The sequence below is a fragment of the Euprymna scolopes genome, chromosome 28, assembly GCF_053919585.1.
Source record: "Euprymna scolopes isolate OS-2025 chromosome 28, ASM5391958v1, whole genome shotgun sequence".
NCBI classification, from domain to species: Eukaryota; Metazoa; Mollusca; class Cephalopoda; order Sepiida; family Sepiolidae; genus Euprymna; species Euprymna scolopes.
Genome location: NC_136509.1, coordinates 50188342 through 50208769, shown reverse-complemented (window position 1 = coordinate 50208769; position 20428 = coordinate 50188342).

Below are 20428 nucleotides of genomic sequence, written 5' to 3'. Positions count from 1 at the left end.
GACACGTATTTTTCGTGTGTATATCAAAAACTATTTCTTTGTTCTATCTAACGTAAGCATTTAGGTAAAAAGGTAAATTCTTTGTTTATTGTTAAATGTAATAATTCTAACATTATTTTGCTCACATAAATTTCAAAGCCCTTTGTTATTGCTAACCTCTTTTCGTGTTGTAACATTAAACTCTTGTTATTGTAAATATTTTATACTGGCTTTAATATATTCGACTTATCGGTAAATTCCAAATTTGTTATTGTTTTTCATAATTTATTTTCTAACTCTCTGCTTACGAAATATTTGCTACTAGCTGTACTCGCCCAGTCATGCGTTGCCGTGGTTGAGTCTTGGTTGATGCAAGTATTAGATTTATTTGTACGCAGAGAAACACACACACACATACACGTGCACACATGGACGTGTATACACATGCACACAGACACACACACTCGTGCACATACACACACGTACACACGCATACACACATATGCACATGCACACGGACACATACACACACAGACACACAACCATACACACGCATACACACATATGCACACACACTCACACATGTGCATGCAAGCACACACACACATACAAAACACACACATACAAAAACACACACACATGCACATGGACACATACACACGCAAACACACGCACACAAAAACACACACATGCACACACACACATACACACACACACAAACACACGCACACACAGATCCACAAACACACACACAAACACATGCACATACGCACACACACACAAACACACATGGACATACACTTGCACACACATGCACGTACATGCACACACATGCAAATACACATGGACACACACACACACACACAAACAAACACACGCACACATACGCACATGCACACTCACATGCACACACATACACACATACGAAGATGCACGCACAAACAAATACGCACACACTGTGCAAATAGTAAGGAATAGACAGTTTAAAGGCTTCAAAATCACACATAAGGAGATTTTGAAACATTTAAGCTGTCAAATTCTGATTCTGATTAAATTTTGAAGTCAAGCAGTGTGTAACGTTTCGGCAACGTCCACGTCTCGGCTATATTATTTGCTTAATCTGGTTTATTTTTTTTATTTAGTGCATAAAGAAAAAATCTTAGTCAATGATGTGCCACAGTTAGTTATTATGTATTTATTTGGCTTATTTTATTTAAAACGGTTACCACTTGTAGAAAATTACACCATATTTGAACATTTCTAGAGCATTCGTTTTTGTAATAAGATTTAACTTCTGGAATAAACGAATTGTCAGCTCCCAGCCAATGAGATTTAGTGGAATGTGAGAAGGGAGAAGTTATTATTTTTGAATTGGGAAATGGAAAATCATGGTATGTCTATGAGTATATGATCCAATTAATAAGAGTGAAATTATATATCTGTCAAAAGTGTAGAAATTCTCCCGGTGATGAGGGGGGGCGGTAGGAGTACTTGTTATTTAGAGGGAAAAATAGGAACTACTTCCTCTAAAGAGGGTTGCGATTGTGATGATGTTGCTCTAAGGATGAAATGTGTCTACAAAGGCATTCTTAAGTTATATAAGATAGTGGCTAATAGTCTAGACATAATAAATTTGTATGTTGCATCTGTTGTTGCAACCCTCCGGTGCTTTGGTTCAAAGGGGAATTTCTGCAATCAAAATATTATATAGGAGATTATTTAATTGTTACAAAATGTAATTAACGTATCTCAGTCTTTTCATTTATAGGGCTGTATTTTGTAACAATAGAAATAGATGATACCATTAAAGCACAAAGAACTGGTTCTAGTGTGATTGCAACAATTAGAAGTGGTTAGAGCAAGTTCAAGAAACTTCTCTCATTAAAACCAGTAGAGTGTTGTCACCATTGACCAAAGGAAGAGTCTATCAGGCATGTTTTGCATTGGCTAGTAAGAGTTGAGGATATGTGTAGCATGAGGAGAGATGATATGATGGTTGTGTTATGTGAGTGTTAGAGACACTCAGAGGAAGATCTAATTTGGACTGAACAGAGAAAAGTCTGAAGTAACAGGCGACTTTGTTTAGACATATTGAAAAATGGATGAGAGTGCTTGGGTTACTAGATGTAGAACAGTTGAAATAGCAGAGTAAGTTGGCAGGGGAAGACCAATGGCATGAGGTGATAAGGATGAACTCAAGAGAAAACGGGATAAACAAAGATCTGACCAGAGATAGGTCAGTTTGGAAGTGTAACATATGTTAAATGCTAGAATCTGGACGTAAGAAGAAACAAATGCACACTGGAATAAGACTATGCATATCGATCAGCGTGCTTTGCCATCCGTAAAAGATGAGCTTAATAGAAGTTGTAAGAAGGCACTTTAGCAGTGAAAGGGCTAAAGTCATTGAGCAATAGAGGTCATTATTGAAAATAGTTTGGTTGAAGAAAATTTATACAATGCAATGAAGTTCCAGTAGTGAGCACATTGTTCCTGGGCTCAGTATTGAAAACCGTGTTGTTGGAGAAGAGTTTAAAGATCTTGTGGCAAGCATGTTGCAGCATTAAATACTGTGTCACTTGAGAAAAGTATACCATGTAACAAAGTTCCAGTGGCAAACACGTTGTTTCAATCAACAGTGACCATCTTTCCCTCTAAATTTCTTGTTTTAAAAATTCTTTCAGGAAATCAATTTCAAATAGCCGTCCAGTCCAACACATGTCATGCCAGCAAGTAAAACAAATGTTAAAATGCTGCTGCTGCTGCTGCTGCTGATGATGATGATGATGATGATGATGATGATGATGCATAAGGCTCAGGAAGATCGTGCCTCAGGATTATCTACACTGCATGAAGTCCTGTTTGATGATCATAGTCATCTGTTAACCTGCATGATTACCCTGACACTGAGTCCAGCAAAGCTCAGTTATTGCATGAGAATTCGGAGAAGGTTTGACCCGCAACATACAAAAAATGGTGCAGAAGCAACGTTGCTACTTTTATTTAATTGATTTGCGGTTCCGTGCTTGACGCATCTTTGTTTGACACACACAAAGGCAGAGACAACCAGAGGTCCAAGGACGTGCAGAGTCGGGTAGGTACTAGGGGTGCCCATGCACCTGCCCCTTTTACTCCTGTTTTAAAAGTGCCCTTTTCAGAGGAATTTATTATAGGCCTGTATTTTTTACTTGAGCACCTGCTCTGAAAATGTTCTCTGCACGTTACTGCAGAGATTAATAGATTCTGATGTCAACTCCTCCTGGAGTTGACATCAGAATCAAAATCCTAAAGCTTTGTAACCAGGAATCTGTAACATTGTTACATTGCCATTTCCTCTGCCACAGCGAGGAAGGGTTAAATTTTACGGGAGAAATGATGATGATGATGATGATGATGATGATGATGATGATGATGATGATGATGATGATGATGGCGATGGCGATGATGATGATGATGATGATGACGACGACGATGATGATGATGATGATGATGATGATGATGATGATGATGATGACGACGACGACGACGATGATGATGATGATGATGATGATGATGATGATGATGATGACGACAATGATGATGATGATGATGATGATGATGATGATGATGATGATGATGATGATGACGACGACGACGACGACGACGACGACAGTGATAATGATGATGATGACGACGGTGATGATGATGAGGATGATGATGATGATGATGATGATGATGATGATGATGGCGACAATGATGATGATGATGATGATGATGACGATGAAGATGATGACGACAATGATGATGATGATGATGACGACGACGACGATGATAATGATGACGACGACGATGATGGTGATGATGATAATGGTGATTCATCAAAGCAATATACTATAAACAACAACAACAGCAACAGCAGCAACAAGGAGGTGATGGAGGCTAAGTGGTTAATGACACAAACTGACAATCTGGGTGTGCCAAATTCAAGTTCAGTTTTTTCCAAAGAAACATTTTCACTTAGAGATATTGACAATTTTCATGTGGTATCCAATCTTTTTCTAGAAAGAATTCTAACTAGAAAGATATCGAGGAAATGAAATAATCATTTGCTTCATATGAAATGAATAAACGATACTAAACAACAACAGCAGCAACAGATCACAGAAGAGAAGTTGCTAGTCTTTTTCTACTCCATCGTTATTCTTATAGCAAGTGCTCAACTGAGCTCCAATCTCTGTCTCTTCTCCCTTGTAAAACATTTGCAGCAAAAACTCATCCTGCTCGTATAACCACTATAAATAATTTTTCTTTTTCCTTCTGAACTTCCATGAGCAGAGTTTCTTTCCAAGAACCCGTCTGTGCAACAGTACCATGGAACTGCTTTCTAGATGACTGCGATATGGTCGTTTTCAAGTCCAATGTTAACAAATTCTTGTTGAGCTCTTCCCTCAAATGATCAAATTCTGCCCAGTTTCAACCGTCATCTCCAATCCTCATGGTATTTGTTTCGTCATCAACCTGGCAAACCCAGTAACCCATATCCCTGAGTGGCCTTCAAGCCTTGATAAATGGTAACTCGTTAATGCATAAAAAGAAAAGAAAAAAGAGCAACAAACGAAACAACACAAAATATTGTTAGCATGGCAACAACGAATATGAGGACAAAAATCCGAAATATGCAATAAAGTAAATAGCGAGAATACTTCATTTGACAAGAGTTTTTGTCCGAAGAATCAATAAATCAGAAGTTCAGAAATGATCCTCCTCATCGAAATGGATCAATAAAGTCGATATTCAGAAATAAAACAAGTCCAAATCAAGTGAATGAACACAATTATGGCTTCCTGTTCTTATTGGTCATCCATTATAAATGATGGCCTTTTAATAAAGCGCTGACTAATTTGCCACGATCTGTAACTTCTTTATTATTAATATATAAAGTTATCATGTCGGATTTTCAAAGTCAGACACTAATAGCATTTAAGCTAACAAATCAATTTGTTACTGTTATAGCATGTTATTCGCAATATAATATACTTTGTTATAATCTAACGTCAAGGGTGTGAGTTCCATTATAGAAACGTTGAATTAATTTGAATAAAATAAAATATGCATCTAGTGTGCTTGAAAGCCAAATCACAACGTAATATTAGAAAGATAAACAAATATTTTACTTGTTTGAAATTTATAATATAATTTATATCATAAGTAAAATATTTGTTTATTTTCCTAATATTACGTTGTGATTTGGCTTTCAAGGGGACTGGATGTGTATTTTATTTTATTTGTTACAATTTTTTTTTTTTTTAATTATTTAATCCATACCAAGCAACTAGTAATATGAAACATCCTCCATTCTGTATTAAACAGCGATATGTTTATAGATTTGGTTTGGTTTGGTTGTTTTATGGCATATCAACCCTTTTCGGGTTATTTAATGCCGAATGCAATTATTTTGGAAATAGCATTTCATGCTGTGTCCAGTTATTTTGTGGGTTTTTATTCTTTAAACTCTTTGTATCTTCAATCGTTAGTTTGTAGTGTTTGGTTTGGTTTGGTTGTTGTATAATAGATTTTATCGTTTTTGTTCCTTGCTCTGCAGAACATGAATGAGTTTTGTAATGGAAGAGGGAAAATGGTTACAGTGTTAATGTTTGGTGCATTTTAAGTTAGGAAACCATTCAGAAAGTGAGGGAGATAAAAAGAGAAAGAGGAATGGGAAGAAGGAAAAAGGTGGAAAAGGTTGTTGCTTTTGTTTTTGGTTTTGCAGAACATAATTAAGTGTTGCAAAAGGAAGTAGAAAAATAAAAAGCATCAATGTTAGGTGCATTTCATCTCAGGAAGCCAATATCTTACACACACACACACACACACACACACACACACACACACACACACACACACACACACATATATATATATATGCGTGTGTGTGTATAAGTTGTTAAGTTTTGTAGAGATGTTGTTAATAAGAACATATTTACAAAACTCTTAGCAACTTACATATATATATATATATACATATATATATATATATATATATATATATATATATATATATATATTTGTCATCCACATACAGTACTGATTCGTTGTATCACAACTCATCAGTGCGGCTAGACATACAGCTTTCCCCAGCCGTGGATCAAACCTACAACCGTCGCGTTGACAGTCCTAACCACCGGACCACGGATCAGTGCTGCATATATTTCTCTTCGAGTGTGTATTAAATCCACACCCGCCCATCGCAGTTAGTGCTCAAACCATCATTTGTTTACAAAGACAACGTATCCCTATTATGTTACCTAGCATCTTCTCCACTCCTCATATATATATATATATATATATATATATATATATATATATATATATATATATATATATATATATTACTTCAAGATTAAAACTAGCCAAAGATACGTTTTAGATAGATTCCAATCTAGAAAATTTTATTAATCAATTTTTTTTCTTTTGACGATATAAAAATTTATCTGCGTAGCAGTTCGTTGGGATGTTCAATTAAACAGTTTGTAATTATCTTAAAGTGAAAACACGCGCTCACCTGACTATTATAAAAATATTAAGCATATCACTTAAAAAAAAATACATGAATTTGGATATTAAACTTTGAAATTTAAGAAAGCACAAAACGACTCGATCGTATCGAAAGCTTGCTTCATATTTTTTAAAGGTAAACCAATGCTTATTTAAAAAAAACAAAAAACATCGGTTTTGACTTTCTTAAATTTCAAATCTTAAATAAATAAATAAATAAATAAATAAATAGTATAGGAATTCACTGTTTTAAGCACTGTAGATATAGTCAGGTTCCTAATGGCACAATTTTAACTTTTGTGGGAACTTTTTGGAGATTTGTAAACCTATACATTTTTGGAAAGGTTTTTGTCTTAGGAATCAGAAAATCAATGTTTGCATTTGCCCAGATGAATATATGGCGGCCATATTGGATTTACAAAATGGCCACCCTAAGATGTACGTTTTGTAATATCTGGGCTTCTAAATAAGCTGAAACACTGATTTTGATGACTAAACCTACATTTTCATGGTCCAGGAAGCCAATGGTGGTAGTTATTAAATTTTTTCAGATGTGTATATAGCAGCCATATTGGAATTTACAAAATGGCTGCCGTAAGATATATGTTTTGTAATATCTCGGCCTCTAAATAAGCTGGAACACTGATTTTAACTACTAAACCTACATTTTCAGTGTCAAGGTTCAATGGTCCAAGTTATTTATCATTTCATCTTTTGCAACGCCCCCCCCCCATTGAAACACATAATTCACCATATGGGTAAAAAAACTTAACCCTGGCAGTTAGTCAGTCATACTAAATCAGAGTTATTTTCATTGAAATGCCTTTTAACTGTAAATTTTGAATGTTTGTGCAACCATCTTAAACATAATGAGATGTTCGATCATAGTCTATGCATAATCATCGTCATCTACATCATCACTTTCATACATCGCAGCTTGGGAATCTTCATCGTTTTTGCATTGGCTGCTGCACTAACACATGTTAGTACAGGCTAAGTCTTTAGACCTGCAGGAATATCTGCCAGAAGAACAGTCAAATATACATTTGCATATAACCATCTCAAGGATGGCCTTAGGAGCTGGGAGGACCTCTGTGGTCATTGGTTTCAGGATGCCATCAAATTGTTTGAAGTACCCATTTTCTAGGGGATCCAGTTGTGAAATCTGCAGGGCAATGGCTGCTTGTGCCCACACCTTTGCTTGGACATGGCCTCTTAAAATATGCTGCTTTAGAGCTCCAGGTGTTGTCACTTTCTGCCCTATGCTTGCAGAACAAATGCCATCGCAGTTCAGGGATTGTTTTTATGTTGATCCCTTTTGGCAAGTAAGCTGTACATACAATACATGGATTTTTGTTATATGTTCTTTTATTGAATTTTATGGTTGAAATGTGGAGTAGGTGCAGGGCACCCTCCCCTCCCCGTGTTGAGAGTGGCTTTTTGAATAGTAACGTTATTTACGTCTGGATCACTCTCTGCACTAGTATCCTATACCAAACTAAACCACCGTATATAGCTTATATTTAACTTTCACTATATTTGTGACTGAAATATACAGTTATCTTAGCTGTGTTACAAGGTCTATTTTCTAAATAGATACAATGCTTTAAGCCTGACCTAAATGACTGCCTATAAATACGGAATACGAATCACCATGAACCAAGTGTTTTTCTTATAACTGAAAAACACCTGACAGCTAGCTAAGAAATTCCAATATACATTTTACCTCCAAGGCAACTGTGTTTGTCCAACTTGCATGCTTAAAAAAAAAAAAAGCACTTAACAGCCAAAGTATGTACTCAGAAACAAAGTGACCTGCATTAAATAACTATGTCTCCTCCTAGATAGTTTTGCAACGATTAATATGAAACTGAACAGATACTCTTTCTTATGCAAAATGTCCCATGACTCTTAACTGAAAGCTGAAATTATCTTCCTTTAATAATAGACGCATACTTTATACATACAACTTCAACTTATTCACATCTATTGAAAACCAGCCCATATATCTATTTACCTAATTACATATGACGCAAAACTTACCTACTGTTTTATCCGTACTGTATTGCACTTACATCTTAACCCCCATGTCATCTAAAATATACAGAGATTGCGCACAACTCTTAGTTCAATCTTTAATATCTACTCATACTGTAATGTTATCCTATACCTAAGCTAACATATAAATAAAATAAAGGAAAAGCCTCAAACCACATTAACTCCTAACAAGCCTGCTTAAAAACTTAGTTGCTTACACTGCATGAGCTTTACTTACCAGTTACTGTTATCCAGTAACAATGAAATAGCAATGTCCCTTAATCACTTTGAGGAGTGTAACTATTCAGCAGATATTTAACCTCTACAAACTAACCTAGTAACACTAACTAACCACAGGTTGTTGCAGAAATACCTAGATTAGGACCCAGGTGCGGAGCAAACCCTCTCAGTGCTGACGGACCCAGTAGATCTTCCCAGATCATCCATCTAGGAAAAGGAAAACTCAGAAACTAAACCAAAGGGGAGGGAGGCCTCTTCAGTCTTGGATGACAACCTTCCTAGAGCTGGTGACAAACAAATTACCGGTTTTCAAACCTAAACTGCTTAAGGAGTAGATGGGCTCTGTCTATCGCCCAGCTCCCATACTCCTTCTTTGCGCATTAGTCAGGCGCAGAGACGAAATCACAGTGATTGGACAGAAACACACAGTGGTAGATCTTGTTTCTTGTCTAGGGCAATGAACGCCGTTTTTTCCACTCCCGGCACATCCCACCCCTCAAAACTGGGCACTTAGGAGTGCTTGAGTGCCACATATGCCTGTGCAATTAGATTGGGTTGACCTTCTTCTGATGGGTTGAGGGTACTGGATTGACAGTTCCTGGCTGCTGTTTCCGACTGCTAGTACAGAAACCCTAACTCTTCGGTAGCGCTTAGAGCGGCTGCTCCATCAACAGTTGTATAATATCGGGATGTTTGTAGTGCCATGTCGCACATGGAAAGGGACCCTGCACTCATCCCCGGTGGGCTTTCCTGAGGCCATAATCCTAGTTGAAGAAAGGTCAGCTGATGGTCTACTTGTGTTGCATGTGTGATACTCTGCATAACCTCCTGTTCAGCTCCCTCTTACCTAAACTGAAACTCTTGAAAAAATACGATGACAGTACAATCTAAAAATAAGCTTAAACCAGGCTTAGGGTCAAACAAATCCAACTTGCCTTCTCCCTTGAGGCTTGCATACACGAACATCCGTGGGTTTAGAACTAATTTTTTTTTTTTTTTTTTTTTTTTTTTTTAATTTTCACCCCAAACAAGGCACAGTGCCACTTTGAAGCAGGGGGCTACTATCAGGGACTTAATTAGCGGGATCATTATGAAGGGAGATGAGTAGAAAGAAGTTTGTTAACATTACACTTGAACTTCTGCATATCATTGCAGTTGGGAAAGCAGAATCTCGGAAGGGAGTTCCAAAGACCCGCAGTTCTGGGGAATAAACTATTGGAGTAAAAGGCTTTCTTGCACCTAGGGATCTCTACTGTAAAGGGATGAGACTTAGTAGCTTGTCGGGTTTGACGGGGGTAGTTACGTCGGGGAGGTACAAGTGTTTGCAGTTCGTCAGAGCATTCACCATTAAAGTATTTGTAGAACAGGCAGAGGGATGCAACATCTCGTCGATGGGACAGAGGCTGAAGCCTAGATGACAGTTCAGGACCTATCAGGTTGGCGACTCTCTTTTGAACCATGTCCAGGAGCGAGAGACAAGCAGCAGATGCACCAGCCCAGATGTGACAACAGTACTCCATACATGGGCGAATGGTTGCCTTATAGAGGTATAGGATACTGTCAGGCATAAGTAGTTTTCTAGCACGGTAGAGGGAGCTAACCTTCCTTGCAGCAGCCTTGGCAATGCTCTCAATGTATCTATTCCAGTTCATATTCCCTGTAAACGTTAGGCTGAGGAGTTTAAAAGAAGTACTTTCAGGCAATGTGTTCTTGGCCATTGCTATTGGTGGTAGAGAAGGTTTCTTGTAGTTATTGAAGGAAACAAGCTTAGTCTTAGAAGCATTGAATGTGACCAACCATTTTTGTCCCCATTCCACTATGGATTGGAGGTCATCCTCTAGTGTTTCTGCCATTTCTTTAGATATGTGTTCATTTATTTTCTCCTCATATCTGTTATAGAGAGTGGTGTGATCGGCAAATATACCCATCTCCGAAACAATTTTATCAGGGAGGTCGTTTATGAATATCAGGAATAATAGAGGTCCAAGGATAGACCCCTAAGGTACTCCCGCATTTATGTCATATTGTTTGGATGTACGACCGTCGAGGACAACTTTGATTTTTTTATTACTTAAGAAGGATTTAATTACATTACGAATTCTTCCAGTGATTCCATATGATCTAATTTTCCTTAGAAGACTATCGTGCCAAACCCTGTCAAAAACCTTAGATATATCTAGGGCTATCGCTCTACCCTCCCCTGCTTTGTCCAGTATATGGTATATATGTTCACGGATTACAGTTAGGATATCTGCAATAGAACGAGCTTGTCTAAATCCATATTGTTTGTCAGTCAGGAGTTTAGCAGCTGTTAGGTGCTGGACTAGGACTTGATTAACTAAGGACTCAAATATTTTGGCGAAAAGCGGGAGGAGGCTAATGGGGCGATAATTTAGTGGGTCAGTTCTTTCACCAGAATTCTTGAAGACTGGTACCACAGAGGCGGTTTTCCAGCAGTCGGAAAAACAAGATTTGTTAAGGCATTTATTGTAAAGTTTGGACAGAACTGGAGCAACCTCGGCAGAGCATTTTTCTAATAGCACAGCCAGGATGAGATCTGGTCCATATGCTTTTGAGGGGTCTAGGTTTTTTATAATAGCATGTACCTGAGAAGGGGTGATTTTCAAATCGTCTACTGTGGCGTCTGTTCGCAGAGGAAAATCAGGGAGTGAGTGGTGTACCGAGTTCAGTGTGGAGTTTGAGGCAAACCGACTGGCAAGCAGATTAGCCTTGTCAGTTGCCGTGCAAGCAACCTCATGATTGTTTGATAGTGGGGGAATAGTTGACTGTCCATTATTTACTACGCTGTTGTAGATTTTCCAAAAATCCCGGGTTCCTAATTTCTGTGCTTCGATGCATTTTCTGGTGGTTTCAGAGTAATCTGTCTTAGCTGTCTCTATCACTCTCTTACAATTATTTCCAGCTTCTATAAACTTCTGTTTATTTGAGCTGGACTTATGTCGGTTGAATCTGCGGAACGCATGCTACCTTTGACAAATGGCAGCTGCGCAAGCAGAAGTAAACCATTGGGGAGAGTGGGGCTTGCTATAGAATTTCCGTGCGGGAACATGTGCTTCAATAGCAGTTTTGAACCATTCAGTGGTCTCATTTGCACACTGTTCCGCTGGAAGAGTAAAGATATTTTGCCATGGGGCATCTCTGATGAGCTCCTTGATGGCTTCCCAATCAGCCTTTTTGTAATACCTCGTTGTTTTGAGTAGTGGGTCTTCAGTTTTAGGGCGAGAATTTAAGCTGATTTATACCATTATCACAGCGTGATCAGCATTCCCGAGTGGGCTGTGGGCATTTGTTGTACAGTCATTGGGAACCGTTGTCAGAAAGATATCTAGAAGTGAGGCATGTTGATCTTGCTGGTCTGGAAAACATGTCGGAAATGTAACCAACTGAGATAGGGAATGGGATATAGAGAAGCTATGTGTTGCGCTACCAGCTACGTCTGTGTGATTAGAGAATCCTAGCCAGTTACTGTGGTGGACATTGAAGTCACCAAATACATGTATTTGTGTGCTAGTATCGAGGGAGAGTGCTATATCTATGCTGTCTGAGACTTTGTTTATTAGGGTACAGTCTTGGTTTGAGGGAGAGCGGTAGAGAAAATACAAGTAGCTAATATTGTGTTGCATATTTAGTCTGAAGCACATAAAGTCCTGGTCCTCTGATTCTAGTTTTATTTCTCTAGTCAGGGGGAGGGTGTTACAAATATAGACTCCAAGTCCATGCATATGTCTGTCCGAGTCCTTACGGTAGAGTGGGAGATAACCAGGCATGTTAAAGTGGTTAGAGGGAATGGAGGAGTGAAGGTTAGTTTCACTTAATGCTAAGATATCCGGGGTGTTTACAAGGAGAAATGACTCAACATCATCTAAGTTAGTTCTAAGCCCGCAGATATTAGTAAATGCAAGCCTCAAGGGAGGAGGCAGGTTGTTTTTTTTTGAGTTTGGTCCTGGTTTAAATGTAACTTTTGCTTGAGCTATCATTTCATTTTATTTTATTTTAAAAGTTTCAGTTAGGGTGAGTGAGTGAGGGGATGCTGGACAAATTGTTGTGCAGAATACCAGACATGCAATACAAGTAGACCATCAGCTGTCCTCACCCACAGGATTGTGGCCTCAGGAAACCCCACCGGGGATGAGTGCAGGGTCCCTTTCCATGTGCAACATGGCACTACAAACATCCCGATATTATACAACTGTTGATGGAGCAGCCGCTCTAAGCGCTACCAAAGAGTTAGGGTTTCTGTACTATCAGTTGGAAACAGCAGCCAGGAACTGTCAATCCGGTACCCTCAATCCGTTAGGTAAAGCCAGCCCAGTCCAACTGCACCGACATATATGGCACTGAAGCACCCCACTGTGTCCAGTTTAGGGGGATGGGATGTGGCGGGAGCGGGGAAAAGCGGCGTTCATTGCCCTAGTCAGGAAACAAGGTCTACCACTGGGTGATTCAGACGAGTCCCTGTGATAGTACCTCTATGCCTGGCCAATAGGCAAAGAAGGAGTATGAAAGCCGGGCGATAGACAGAGCCTATCTCCTCCTTAAGCAGTTTAGATTTGTCAACCGGTGATTTGTTTGAGTCACCAGCTCTAGGAAGGTTCTCATCCAAGACTGAAGAGGCCTCCCTCCCCTTTGGTTTAGTTTCTGAGTTTTCCTTTTCCTAGATGGATGATCTGGGAAGATCTACTGGGTCTGTCAGCACTGAGAGGGTTTGCTCCGCACCTGGGTCTTAATCCAGGTATTTCTGCGACCCTGCATGGGTAGTTAATATTTATTGGTTATTTAGGTAAATATCTCCTGAAAAAATCGGGCATTTAGGTTAACTTCTACAGAAAATTTTCACTCCTCAAACGTGGTTAAAAAAGGGCATTACTATGCTTCCATTTTCATTTTTACTGGGAGAGGATATAGGTAAAAATTCATGCAGTGGAACCAGCTAAATTTGCTACAGTATTGGATCGAGAGAGACGAGTTAATGTATGGTTAGATATAGTTTTGTAAGTTTAGGAATGTATGGTTAGATATTGTTTAGTAGGTTTATGATTAAGATAAAGTGTTAGAGTATGATTTACTTGCTATTAGAAATTCTGATTTGGTGCCCAAACCGAATATTTAGTAAGACTGAAAGATAAGATATGCTCAGTATAGATACAAGAGAACATTTGATATGGAGTACAGTTATACCTGATAGATATAGGTTATTGCATATTCTGTAAGCATAGTTAAATATAGATGGATGGATAAGTAGTATTGTATACGAATGCATGGAATTTTAGACAATTTGAGTAAGTTGCCTTTAGATTACAACGAAGGAGAATGACTTCGCCTTTCTCTTAATATCCGAAAGTTTTTATTTCAATGAGTACCGGTTTAGTTTGTGTAATAATTATTGCAATACTATCTCTTAACAAAGAGATATTAATGGTTGCTGTTCATTATAGATTACTTTAAGTCTGTGTATAGGACTATGGCTAGTAAGTATTTACTTAGAAGCTTGGTTATGGGTTAGGAGTTATAATCAGGAGCATGCATAGGAAATTTTAGGTATTAATGGGTATCGATTTACGAGTCTGTTAGGGTCAAGAGCGGAGAGAAAGGACCCCTCTAAGTTACGTGAAATGGATTAGGTTTAGTGGCAACTTGAGAAATAGAGCAGTTTGATTTGTTAGTGATCAGGAGAAAGAGAATTTAAGTAAAAAATAAAAAGGTTTGTCATGCAAAACAGACAAGGCAGTCATCTTGGAGGTAAAGTATTTATAGGAGGTACTTAGTATATAAGCAGCAGTATTTTGCAGTTTTGAGAGGAATTTTAGGTACAATAGTTTCATGGTTTATTGTACAAGTCCGTATTCTAGGTCAGGGACGAAGCACTTCTAATATTGCAACTGGGTTTATCTAATTTTAAAAGTAGTTGAATAGAGTATTATGAGGTGTTCTACTTAGCTTAGGGATAGAATGAAAATTTAAGGTAATATTCAGAGTTATATAAGGAATTTCATGAGGATTAGATATATGATCACTGGATGTTGAACTGCTCAGAAGAATTCTTGTATCTATTCAGAAGGATGTCTTGGTGATATAAGATTTGAGAAATTAAGAGTCTGGGTATAAAGAGAGTTGTGAGCTGATGAGGATTCAGTATAGGCGATTATATATATAGTTAGCAAAGGTGGTTTAGTTTAGTACGCACGTATTGTACATATTAAGTATACTGCTTAAGTTCTATCCTCTATCGTAAAGGAAAATCCGTTTGTATTTCGGTTGGCAATTTTTTCAAGAGAGGAAATTTAAAACAGCTTATCTAATTTTTGATGATATCAGTTTATAGACAATTGTACAGATTGATAAATTGTTGTGTAAGACATAGGAGCCCTTCATCTTCGTATTTTGATGAAATGATGGATTAAGAGCATAGGTTCGGAACAGGTGTCCGGAAAGGAAATAGCAGTGTACAAGGAAGGGGAGGGGGTCACTGATATCTTATCTACGTTATTTTTTTTTTTCTTATTAAAAAAAAAAAAAAGTTGCCTTTCGATGGCTGATTATATTAAGTATCGTACTTAAATAAAGTTTTCATGTCCTCTAAATAAATTAGCATAATTTCTTCTTTTTTTTTTTACCGAGTTTGTCTTTACTATAGTATTGACTTATTATGTAAGTGAGATGGGATTGTAAACTGCGAAATGGTCTATTTAAGTGGAGAAAAGTTATCGGTTACAATATGCCTGGAAATGTAAAGAATATTTGCTCTAATGATATGCGAAACAGTTAAGGATTTTACTAATTTAGCTTATGTAGAAGCATTTCTCCTAACAAATACCTCGGATATCTTAGCACTAAGTGAGACTAACCTACACTCCTCCATCCCTTCCAACTACTTTAACATGACTGGATATCTCCCACTCTGCCGTAAGGACATACAAAGGACTCCAGTGTTGACAGCATTCCATCTGTCACTTCTGCTTCATCCATAAGTATTTGCAGAGCATTGACAACATCTGCATCTGCTTTGAGGTAGATCTGCAGGTAGTCTTGCATATACAGGAGAACCTCCCTATGTTGTCAGCCCCAATGAACGCATGGAAGGCTGGCAAAGCCTTTGCTCTTTCTTTACCTAGAGCTCGCCACAGTGATTCAATTTGTATAACATCAGATGCCATAGAAATGAGCGTGTTTTTTCAGCAATAGGTCATAGTTTGCTGTGACTAGCAATAAAATGTTCGTATCTGGGAAGAAAAATACTAACTGTGCATCAAGTGGGTTTCACTGTGAAGCCAGCACAGCTTGGTAGATCAGCAGCATGTCTGCTTCCTCATGGTTATTTACTTCAAAGACCAGGTCTTTGTTGCTCTTAGTGCATCCGGAAGCAGATGTGATGATCAGCTTGGATGATCCCCTGTTGTACTCTAGAGTTTTGGCAGCAAGATAGTCAGATCAGCCTTCGTCTTGTCATGGAAGAGGAACCTCCTTATTGGGATGTGTTTGATGTTAGTGTCATCTCTGACTTTATACTGAACAGAAGCTTTTCCTTGTCTTCATTTGTCTCTGGTTGCACTCTTCAGAGAATCTGCTCAGTATGTGTCAAAAACGAGGAGGATTTCATCATAATCTCGTGTTAGTTGCATTAGTCTGTCATTGAAGCAGCCACTCAGATTCTTGACTGTCACTCGAGTCGCTGGTTTCTTGCTCAGCTTCTGCACAAGCGCCATGCCATCTACTAGTGCTATCTTCCGACTTGGCTGATCAATAGATGTGGGCTCTGTAAATCCTGTATTCATTGCATCTTGGTGGGTAGAACTTCCAACTTAAGGTGACTGGTCTTCATGGGGTATGTCTTCTCTTGTCAGCTTCTCAAGTAGATGGATTAACTTGGACTTGTCGTGGCATGGCAGCATTGTTCCATCAGGAGCAAACAATGCTCTTGGTGTCAGAGCGAATTCATGGTTTCCTATGGCCTCTTTCTGGTTGATGTCTCGGCTTGACCTGGCAAGTACAATCAGCTTTGCAAACAAATCCTTGATCTCCTTCAGGTCCAAAGTATTGTCTCTGAGTTTCATTGTAACCTTCTTGTTCCCAGAAAGGAACATCTTGTTGTTCTCTTTCTTCACGGGGGCCCAGAGGCTGACGTCTTCATTGATCCGCTCTGACACGTAATCCTTATACAACTTTTGTTCAGTGACGTCAACATTCAAGATCTGTGGTAGATACTCATCTGTGATGTAGGCATTACACAACTTTTCTCCTTTAGTGATAAAGGGGTTTGCATGGCTGAGTATGGCTTCCTTGATCTTGTCGACTGTATTATGTGCCCTCTTGACTGCACTTGGTCCAAGCTCATGATGCTCTTTGATTCTGTCAGCTTCCATGTCAAACTGACTCTTGAACTCTTTTAACAGACGTGAAAGTTCTGGTGTGGCCAGAAAAAATCTCTGTTTGGCATTGGCATTGTTGGAGATGACTATGATGCCAGAGCTAGTCTTCATCAGCTTGTTCAGGTGTTCACAAAGGGAATAACACTTTGCATGACTGATATATTGTTTGCTCGTAATTCCTCCCATGTCTGAGGGTGATTGGTCCTCAAGTCATGCATATCTGTGATATATCTTGGCCAGAGTCGCTTATATTTGATGCAGTTCATGGCAAAGAACAGCTTGCTCATTGCATCTCCAGCTTGCAGATGAAGTTCAAGGTCAGCATTCCGAGTTGCTGATACAAAGCCTCGAATATTGCATTCTGGGATTTCTGTTCCTTCCATTTTTGAAATGCTGTGATTACCTCAGCAGTGGTCAAAGCTTCCTGGAGGGTGCTGTTTGCTTGCTTCACAGATTCAGTCTTCGTGTCTTTATCCCCAGAGCAGGCAGCTTCTAATCCTTCTGTTGCCATCAGGAACACATCTTTTAGTTGTGGGTTGTCCTTGAAGAACACCTCCAGAGTCATTTCATAGAGTGCTATGTATGAGTAGACATGAGCATCGAGAGCTCATTGTAATGTGTGCATTTCAGGATTTGCCTTGTCGTAGCAGGACCATACATACCTGCTTCCACCCAGGCATCATCTATGCCTGAGTTCTCCATGGAGGAACCAAGTCTGGGAACAACCATTTGTTTCAAGTTAGGTCTAGCATCTAGGAGCTTCACCACCTTCTCATACAAAACCATGTCAAAGGTAATGACTGTGGGATGATCTTCCCTAACTGCCAACTTCCTCAGCTGATTTTCTTGTACGATCACATAGTAAAGTTGACCACTCATGTGCCACCTCAGGGAGTAATGGAAAGGCTCCAACCTGTGTCAAGGGAAAGCTTTCAGGCAGCAGTGAGTTATATCCTGCCCATCCTGGAATCTTGCTGGAGGTTTCTCAAGGTTTCATTTTGGATAAAGCAGGTGCAACAACCCATCCAAGGTGTGTCAGCTGATAGGATCCTGAGATCTCCTGGCCGATGGCAAACTGTTCTGACCTCTTGGTAGCCTTCGGTTTTGGCTTGTTAAAGTTAGGGTGTAACTGATATACTCTTTGCATCACCTATGATCAAAGGTTCTACAACAGGTTCTTTAGAAGGATCAACTTTCTGGTACACTGCCGTGATGGTTCCGTGGTTGGTTCCCTTCCCATCAGGAGTGTCCTCTTCAAAAGCTGTGTTATCTACTGTGAAAAACACAAAGGCCTCCTTCTTCAGAAATGGTGGTACATAGAGGCCTTGGTATGCTCTGGTGTTTTCTACAACAGCATTTGCCAGAGCAGTTTCCATGAGAAGAACATGGCAATGTGAAATAACGTAGCCATGAACATTGAGGAGATTCAACAGCTTCTTGTTGCATGTGTCATGGTGGACAGTCAGTGCCAGTCCCAGAACCTGAGGGTTCCCTTGTGCATGGGGTGACTTGAATGCTGATTCATTGCTTGGCTTGTACCTTACCTGTTTACTAGATTTGAACCCATACATGATATTCTGGCTCACCGTCAGTGTTGCTCAGTCAATATCTTTGGTTCTCTTTACAGTTTCCAGCTTTCCAGCAGGCCCAACCATTATCCAATGGATTAAGGTGTATAATTCAGCTGGAACATCGTCATTGTCACTAGATACCTGCATGACATTTATTTCGTTGGGCTCTTTGAAGGTTGCAATGCTTTTCCTTATCACCTGTGCTGCTTTGTAGATGATCTTCATGCTGTTCTCCTCCTCCTTACCAGTTGTCATTGAGGTATTAACCATGTCCTCTTCACATGCATCTGAGGAGTAGAGGACAGACTTCAGATGCGGAAAATAAGTAAGGATCCTTTTTTTCAGCCATTTTCCGAACTAAGCATATTAACATAACTCGTTTCAGTATGATCCATCCCAAGCCATTTTATACTGAATACAAGTAAATGACTTTCAAAAACCTCTGAACCAAGCATATTAACATCAGTCGTTTCAATATCATCCATCCCAAGGTATGCTTTGTTTTTTGTTTCTACATCAATAAGATTTATCAGCTCAAGCAGACTCGCCTTTTGTAGAAAAGGTTCTTCAGCAGTTTTGCTAGTGTTAGTATCTCGAAGAGCATGGAACACATTTTTGGTCCCGCAAGCTTTGTGGTATAGGACATCGATTGCATGTGCATCACCTGGTGATATGCAGGTGTTCAGCCTAGTCTTCAGTGCAGCATTATGGAACCTTTCCACAGCATTTTTGAGATTTTTACCTGCATTCTCAGTCCTGATCTGGTACAGTTTTTGGCCATTGTCCTGTTGGCCTAAGAAGCACTCTTTCTTATCCAGTGGACTTGTATGTGATCGTGTGAATGGCAATGCAGAACCAGATGTAGAGGGACCTGGAACAGCCTCTTCTGTGCTTCCTCTTTTCTGGCCAGGCTTTTTGGCAGTGTAGTGTCCTGTAGCTAAAGCATGTGCGTTGCGATCTCTTGCACATTGCATTTCAACTTTGTTAGTTGCACTTGAATGACATGAGCGATGACATATCGCCCTCTCTCCACGCATTGTTTCTGGTATGCAGTTCTGCAGTCGCCTTTGGACTTGGCCATAGTCCACATCATTCAAACTAGCCCTCTCTAGAATTAGCTGCAGTACGAGCCTATAGAACTCTAATCGAGGATGTTACACTAAGACTCCTTTCTTTTTATAATCAGACTGGCAGAGAATGCACTGCTTCCAGTTAATGGACTCCTTGGTTTGACATGCCTCCTCTGTACTTTGCGAGTCATTACTCATACTTAACCTACAAACACAGAGAATTACGGTAATGTTAGAATAGCAATACAAAAACTACAAGTTCTCAAAGTATCAGAGGTAAATTAATAATTTGAATTAGTGATATAAAAGCAAGGTTTTTTAGGAACAGCTGAAATATGAATTTATAAATGATACATATTTTTATTACAAAGATATTGCAATAAAACAACACCACATCAGTTTGAACTCAGTTATGCATCTAAAGGTTAATGTTAAAAATGTTGTTGCTTTATAACTACCACCATTGGCTTTTATGACCCTGAAAATGTAGGTTTAGCAGTTAAAATCGGTGTTTCAGCTTATTTAGAAGCCCAGATATTACAAAATGTACATCTTATGGCGGCCATTTTCTAAATTCAATATGGCCGCCACATACGCATCTGGGCAATTG